Genomic DNA, 9,137 nt, shown 5'->3' with positions numbered 1-9,137 from the left:
AAATTTCTCTAGTGATTTAACTTTCTCTTAGACAAGCAATTTTTAGGAAAACAATTATCTTAATTAACTCAAATAATGGCTTCTCAATGCCAGGACCCACGTCTGGAGCTAGCCCTTAGAGCATAGATACCAGCACTGTATGTCAGTGCAGAAGCTCCCACAGCAGACAGGGCACAAAGCTATATATGGTTACTTTTAGGAGACTCTCAGCAAGATGGTCCAAGAGTGTTAACATCTGTTCTTTAGGCTGAAATTTATATAATATGCATAAGTCAAAAGCAGCTTCTATGAATCCTCTTAATGGAGTGCACAACTGAGCATTCCTACCTTTATAGAAATTAAACAACTGTGGAAAGTCTCCTGATAAACTTTTCTAAGTGGTAAAAACTAGTGGCTTCCTTAGAATTACTCATTTGGATAAAAAATTAGTACTTCAGATTGTGACAATGATACAACACACATCTATATGCAAATAAGCAGGGAAACATTTAAGATTGTCACCTAGAACAGAAATAAAAATTATACACGACACTTACAGACCTGTAAGTTTACATATATAAAATGTGTAAGTTTATAAAAATTCAAAATAAATAACAAAAATCATAATTTCCGATTAACTGAGAATAATGTTCACAATCTCTGTAGTGCATACTTCAAGGCAGAAAAAGTTTATTTGTTTAAAGTGCTATTTACTTGGCAATCTTTGAGCTTCGGGAATTTCACTATAAGTTATTAAAGTGCATTTATGACTAATATCTCAAGGACCCTAGGTCATGGGCTGTCCTTTCCATTTAATGAAATTGTGGTGCCTTCATCATTAAGTTTTCTTATATATGTTAGTGCCTATTAAATGCAAGGACTACAATAGGGGGTTATGTTATTTGAATTAAAGAATAAATAGCTAAGGACACCACAAATTTATTCTCACCTTTATATTGCCAATACCCTGCATTCCTGTCTTACACCATTTTTCCTTTCGGAGAATGTTCTTGTCTTTGATTGTTGTAAATACCATTGTGGTGAAGTCTTTTCCTAATCCCAGCATAGAAACTGGCAAAAAATTCCCAAAAATTAAAATTGCTGAAGAGCATAGAACGCAGTCTTCCAAGTATGCCACATAAGAATATATGGAATGGTTCATAAAACACTATACACGACAAACTAAGCATGATTGACAAGGAAGTTTGACTTTACTTTAGATGAGGAGCAGAAGAAAGAAAATTAAACACAAGAAAAAAATGACAATATGGGGCTAAGAGGTGGCTCAGTGTTTAAAACTTTGCTGCTCTTGCAGAAAACCTGGAGTAAAGTTCTGGGACCTGCATCTAACTGATAACACCTGGCACTATCTCTAGCTCCAGGAATTCCAGCACCTTTTCTGCCTCTGTCATGGACACGCATGATGCACACAGCAACAATCAGGCACACAGGTGTACACATATGTAAAGATAAATATAAAAGACAAGAGAGTGTTTAAACTCTATTGAGTATCTGTTCAGTAATCCTGGAGAAATATTTTCTATTGTGGTGCTGAAGACAAAAGCTATGGCCTTGTTAATCAGCTATGAAGTCATGTATCTAGTGAAATGCTGTGTATGCATAAAATGGGAAAAGAAACGTGAATGTATGACTTTTCAGCATAATAAGGACTTTGCAATCTTACAAAGAAAGTGATATCAGAAGAGTGTGGGAAGGTAACAACATTGGTAAGTAGAACCATATGCAGTATGCTGGAGCCAACGGGAGTAGTTAAAATGACCAGAAGTTCAGTGATGAGGAGAGGCAGGTGAAGAGAGCTGAGTGACCACACACAGTGCCTGTGACAGATAAAGTCAGAGTTGCCAAACGGAGAGTCTGGACAGAAATTTCATACTGTTCTACTGTTTGTCCTCTGGACTTCAAACATTTAGTGTCCAAATGTGTGGCACTGAGTCCATCACCACTTGCTTTTATTGAAATCTCTGGATCAGGAAGTAGGTGAAGGAAAAAATGAAATAAAACATTAAACAAAAATAAGGATAGCCTTTGCCAACTGAACAGGGTGATTTTGTTTGAGTTTACACTGAGATTTGCACTACTATTATCTCCTTCATCTCGCACCTTTAATCTTAATATCAACATGATTTGCAGACCCTCTGTAGTATTGTTTGTCCCCCTTAATAATTAAGCTCCTTCATGTTAGGATTTAGTTTTAAAATGAGCCCAAATTCCCTTCAATAAGACAACACATCAGCAAAACATTATAAATAATGACATTATAATATGTTTGAACTTTTGCTAAGAAAATGCTGTTGTGGAACTTTGTTATAAAGAAAGAAAACACCATGGGGCAAACTCTGTGGACTGCCATTAAATCACAAGTAATGGCTGCAGGGAAATATCAGCTTTCTACAAAAGTATTATGAGAGTTATGAAAATAACTTGATAGATATCACTCTTCAAATAAAACTCTTTCCTGTGATTTATGATCTTAGAACTTCAGAGGTAAACTGTGCATGTATAGTATGCTTTATGTCAAAAACACATATTACAGATGTGTGTTTTATGATTTATAGGTTACTGCATAGCTGGTTAAGATATATTATAAAGGTCGTGTTGATTAATCTCCCAAGAAATCATAATGCAGTTTCTTAGCAGGTATTTGATATTTCTCGTACAAAAAGCCGTGATGAAAGGAAGTTATTTGGGAAGATGGTGGAATTAATTTGTAATATGGAAACATGATTCCAGCACCTAAACTGGTATCACAACAGAACATCATTACTAAATGAAATATCAAAAACATGACTGACTGTCTCTTGTAGGTGGACCAGTCATTGGATGCCAGCTTCCCCCATGGAGGGGTGAGTGTTTCTAGAGGAGTGACTAAATTAGTTATTGTTCTCATGGCTGTGACCATATACCATAAAGAAGCAATTGGAAGGGGGAAAGGTGGATGTGGTCTCAAGGTGGAGGGAATACACCCTAAAATGTAGGGAATGGTAGGGAACGCACTGTAGTAGGACCATCTCACATCTGTGGTATCAGGCACCAATTATCCTTTTCCTCTGCAGACCATCAAGAACAGAAACAAGTGCATAACTTTAGGGAAAAGATTAAGTAACTGTAAAGTGTCATAATATTAAATGAAAACTGGTATATTAATCAAGATTCTGTAGATAAACAAAACCGATATAATTATCTACATATATCAAAAAGCCATTTATTATAGTGGCTTATAGTGTGGTTCACTAATAACTATCTGCCAATGAAAAGGCAAGGAATCCTGTGGTTATTCCATCTATAAGAGTGGATATCTCAGCTGGTCATTTGATCCCCCCAAAAATTACATTCTACTGCAATAAAGAAATACCTCAGGAATATAATAGAGAAATTGCTGCAGAGAGTGAGTGTGAACAGACAAAGAGCAAAAGCTTCCAGCTTCCAGGTTGTCCTAAGTGTGCTGCCATCAGAGAGGGTGGCCCAATCTCAAATGATTCGGTCACCAATATTCCTGCGTTCCCAGCTGTTTGGATTTTAGTTTATTCGAGATACAGTCAATTTGACAACCAATATCAGCCATCATAACTACTGGTGAGGCTGACATTTTAGCTCAAAGTTAATGACATATTGAAAGCCAGTGTGGGGAAAATAAGAGTCATCGATATTCCCACAGTCACCATCTCAATGTAAAGCAGTGAATTTTCTCTCAGCATTCTTAGTGGATTTCTTATTTCAGTGATTAGTCTGGAAAAATTTTTAAAAGTTGTAAATGATTTCTGTTTGCAACTTGATCTATATTTTACTGTGATGTATGATATATAATTGAACACTTGCCTATCAATGAGGAAAAAAAATATGCTACTGATACAAGATTTACAAAAACATGAAGCTGAAAAAATGTGAATCACAGCTAGGATAATATGTTAGGAAATTCATGAGATATAGAATAAACTGAATGCACACGAAGAGAAACATTCTGACCAACTTAAAAAAAAATATTCTGAGCCAGTTGGTGGTGGCTCTTGCCTTAAACCCAGCCCTGAGGAGGCAAAAATAGGAAGATCTTTGTGTGTTCAAGGACCTCCTGGATGACAGACAAGTTCCAGGACAAGCTCCAAAGCTACAGAGAAACCTGTCTCTGAAAAAGAAAATATTCCAAGGTATGAATAGATTAATAAAGACATACACATATATATATATATTTACTCATATATATATATATATATATATGAATAAACAGAATAAAGGTAATTTATTTACCAAATGGTTTATTCACACTGGATTCTGGATAAAGAAAGAATTACCTGCCTTGGAGAAAACATGAGCTGAAAGCAGGAAGTGAATTAGCATAAATTTTACAGAGAGCCTAGGCTTGAATTTTATTGGCAAATCATCTTCAAAATTTTGACATTGCTACATGGTTTCTAAGAATGAAACTAAGGTCCTGAGATCAACTTAATGCCCTTGAAAATACTTCAGAGCAGAAACATAAAGCACAATGATTGTCCCTGACATCATGAAAGAACAATTTTAGAATGGTTAGTCTTGTGTTTCAGATAGAAAAGTTTAGAAACAAAGAAAATTAATAGATACTGATTTCCACCTAGTTAATAATAGTTTATAATGTTGAAATGGAATATAATCCTGTGACTGAAGGTCTTTTTGTCTTGCTGGTCATTTAGCAGCAATGACGGAGAAGTGGACATATTACTAATATTTCTGCAATTGTATTTTACATGAGGAGACAAGCTAAGTAAAGATGATGAAAGTTAAAACACATTTTACTATTGGAAATATAAGGAATAAAAAGTTTCTTTCTCATAATTAGGCTTAAATAAGGCTCCATGATTTTGCATTTTGGTATTTAGAATGGGTGTACTTTTAGAAAGAATTTACCTACTTTTGATGAATTTAGTTAAACAAATGTGATTACCTAGGAGATTAAATACATTTTTTTATATTCTTGTTCTATAAACTTGACTAAATGCTATCAAACTCTAGGAATGAGTAGTTCAATCTTGGATCTGTTAATGAAAGAGAGGAAAAAACATGGAGAATATAGCAGGAAGAAAACCACACTCAGTTTCTCCTGTTATTTCCAGATTCTTATTACTCATTCTGTTTCACGTCTCTATGCAAGGCCAGCTTTGCACAGCCATGTCTTGGAGACTCACAATGACTTTAATATATTTTCAAGTTTTGGTCTGCATAATGTTGTCATAAACCTTAATGTGCAGAGCGGTTATATTTCAAGGAGAGTTTTATACAACAGAGTAGCTCTTGTCTCTGTTTCAATTTATAGCAATTCCGTGTTCTAATTCCAGCACTGCTGCACAAGATATATCACTGACTCATGATTACTCTCTGATGGCTCTTTGCCAACGTGTTGGTATCGAAAAATAACTACAATGTGTCACAGAGACAGGAAGAGAGTAAGTCCCTCTTATAACAGGTATCCTTTAATACAATCCTTCTATTTAGGTGAGTGTTTGACGGCAGGGATTAATATAGAATAATCACCATTGTGTTAATTAAATTATATATTATTTATCCTGCCAGTCACTTAAACTCATATCAAAAATTTTGTGAGTGATTATTTAAAATTTTTATGAAATCATCAGTCTTAAAATTTGAATAGTGAAAGCTTTGATCACAAATAAAGTATGAACAATAGGCTATTCAGCTTACACTCAACACAGGTATTTTGTAATCACACATCAACTACTCATTTCTCTGTACCTCCCTAACCTTCTTTGAGTCCCTGATCATTTTGAATTAAAGAAAAGACTGTCATATATAAATGGTTTCCTAAATATCTCAAAGAGTTTCATCTTAAAAGAATCTTTAATATCTTCAGTGTACCTGTAAATTTCGTACCATTTAACCCCTAGGTAGTGCTTATGTTTTCTGATCACTCTATAATTATTAATTTTCATAAAGTCTACTTCATTCCCACACTGAATTTTATTAAACCATATTGAAGTTTCTTAAAATCTCATGATTTTGTATTTTTTTTTTATTTATTGTTGCTTTTGGTGCTCATTTTCTTGATGGATCCCAGTAGATAAAATAAAAAATAGCAGATCCCCAACTCATCCATCCCTCTTTCCATTTCTCAATACTCTTATTTGTTCTCAATGAGGAAGGGAGGGAGTAAAAGAGGTAGGGAGCAAAAATAAACTAGGAACATGGAGACTAAATATATACACTTGGACATATATCACCATGTATTGATTCCATTGCTAATGAAACAATGACTATAATAGTAAGTTGAAATTAAGTTACATAGGTTGTTGAGTAAGTAAATCATAGAATAAATGTTTTCAGAATATCCTTAATTGTATCAGAGTGTTTGCATTTTGCAAATGTGACATTTTATTGATTTTCAACACATAGAAAAGATCGCCTCAAAAAATTAAGAGTAATGTTTCCCATGAAGATTATGTAAGACTTGTAAGACAGTAAAATACTGTATTCAAAGTATATTCAAAGTATTCAAAGTTTGTTCAAGTGGCCTATCTATCATAGGCTCTCATATCAAGGAGAAAATCCTGTAATACTGGAAGTATATAGTGATTAAGTTGGGTATCTTCAACACATAATTTTTGAGAGTGTTAAGAACATGTATAATGTGAGTGAGAAATAAATATTTGGAGACAATCATAAGTGTGGGATTCAGAATGCCATTTTTGAAATAGGGACCAAATGTAAGTTTGAGGGATTGAAATAGAACTCTTGAGATTATGTGAATTGAACAGGTAAGGAATCTGTGAATTGGCCAGGAAGCATTGAAGTTTCTTGAGATGACTCTGGACCTAGTATGTAAAAGAAAACAGCAACCTCAAGTGTAGTAATATATGAAAATGTGTTAAATATTTTGAATATAACATGCACTAGTTATTTGGAAATTGTCTCAGTGAGAAATGTCTAATGATATAAAACAGATGAAAACGGTTATGATGGCAAGCTTTTGAAAACAAGGGGAATCAAACGTAGGGGTGATTCTGCTTTTCTCTCACACCTCCTGAGAGAATCTTAGTGTACAGCCTCTGTGGGTCCACTTTCCTCTACATTATAGGAGAGCCAGGGTTTTCATTCACAATGGCACGATGTGATAAAATAGAGGCAAGAACTAAAAAATAATGAAATAAAACAAAAGAGACCAAACTACAAGATCTAGTGTGAAATAGAATGTCTGGAAGAAGGACTTCCCATTTTATTCCCCAGTGACACCCACCCAGCTGGCATGCTCTTCCAGTGATGACCTTCAGCTGTGGACAGTTCACTGTACTTGTATGATGAGGAATGCATTCTCTGTACCTTGCCATCAGCTGAGAATGACTGACTTCTGCCTTAAGGTTACTAAGGTACAACTTGTATGCTCACAGTTCCTCTTGACCTGGCTTTATGTTCATAATCTATATGTTCTTATAAAGTGAGGATCTTCTGTAACAAAGGCCTATTAGAGTGACTTCAAGTGTCTCAGAATTCATTCTTGAAGCAGTGATTTGGACTGAAATCTGAAGACTTCAGGAAACACAATATCTGAGGGGTGTATTTGATAAAAAAATATTCAAGTTTTCTCACATATCTAAAAGACTCTACTATCACATTTTTCCTACATACATATATACAGTCAACTGATATATTCTGAGTTAGAACATTCTCTAACTTAGTAGCTTTACTTTTTGAGAAAAGAGAAGAGGTTCAAGGTAAACCGATTTCTTGATAGAAGACACAGAGCCTAACAAGGGCAGGACTCTGTGAGAAGTGTGAGGGTACAATGTACACATAGAAAATGAGAATCAACTTCACACTGGTATGATATAATTTAGAGTAAAATGATGTCAAATGTTCAGTTTCAACATGAAAGATTTCACGTTGCTGGAAACTCAACTTTCTGTATGAGGGGATTAAAAGTAACAAGTCTTTTACATCTTGAGGTCTGGTATTTTGAAACAAAATGGATTTGTTTTCATCCTCTTCTCCCACAGGAAGATTGGGGCAGCTTTCATATTACCTGGGGTACTGATTCATGTACAGGTCCTCACAGCAGGTTTTCAGTGTTCTTGCTTTATGTGCTAATTTTACTTTTTTTCCTATGATCATATTACATAGCCCCAGCTAGCTTATAGACCAGGCTGGCCTCAAACTTAGGAATCTGCCTGCTTTTGTTTCCCTAGTGCTGTGATCAAAGGAGGGTTTTAAAATGAAGTTTTATTGTGAGATTTTTTTTAACCTTACATCATATGATGTATGGCTAACTACACTCCATAGAGAGTTCTTTGAAGATTGTCTTCTCTAGCTCCCTGACTTCAGCTTTAAGCTTGTTAAAAATTACTTCAGCCAGGTGTGGTGACACTTCTCTACCAGCCTACAGGAGGCTGAGGAAGATGGATAAGCCCACGCCTCATAGTGAGATCGTGTTTCAAATAGAATCAAACAAAACAAACAGGAACAACAAAACTGTAAGTATATTTTTAGTCTGGTGTAATTATGTATTTTTTTTAATTTGAAATAAGGTAGATTTATGTCAATCTCCATTCTGTATCACTCCTACCCAACGGCAGTCCATCACCTTTCTGCTCCCCAGGGAGGTTAAGACCCTCCCACATGTGTCTATGCTGAGAGAGTATTCCTCTATGTGGGATGGCTCCCAAAATCTATTTATATACTAGGGATAAATACTGATCCATTACCAGAGGCCCCACAGACTGCTCCAGTCCTCGTAATTAACACCCATATTCAGGGGGCCTAGGTTTCTCAGCTATCAGACTGGGGTGCATGAGCTCCCCCTCATTCAGATCAGCTGATTCTGTGGGTTTCTTCAGCCTGGTCTTGACCCCATTGTTTATTACTCCTCCCTCTCTGTAACTGGATTCCAAGAGTTCCGCTAGTGTTTGGCTGTGGGTGTCATCAGCTAATAGATGAAGACTCTAGGATGGCATATAAGGTAGTATTCAATCTCAATATTGTGAAGTTGTGTTAAAGGTAGCCTCTCCACTATTGCTTAGACTGTTAGTTGGGTTCATCCTTGTAGAACTCTGGGCATTCCCCTAGTGCCATATTTCTCCTTAAATCTATAATGGCTATTTATATTATGGTATCACTTTTTATGTTCTCTATTATTTTCCTGTCTCAATCTTCCTTTTCCC

The sequence above is a fragment of the Phodopus roborovskii genome, unplaced genomic scaffold, assembly GCF_943737965.1.
Source record: "Phodopus roborovskii unplaced genomic scaffold, PHOROB, whole genome shotgun sequence".
Classification (NCBI taxonomy): domain Eukaryota; kingdom Metazoa; phylum Chordata; class Mammalia; order Rodentia; family Cricetidae; genus Phodopus; species Phodopus roborovskii.
Note: the sequence above shows the minus strand (reverse complement) of the source record.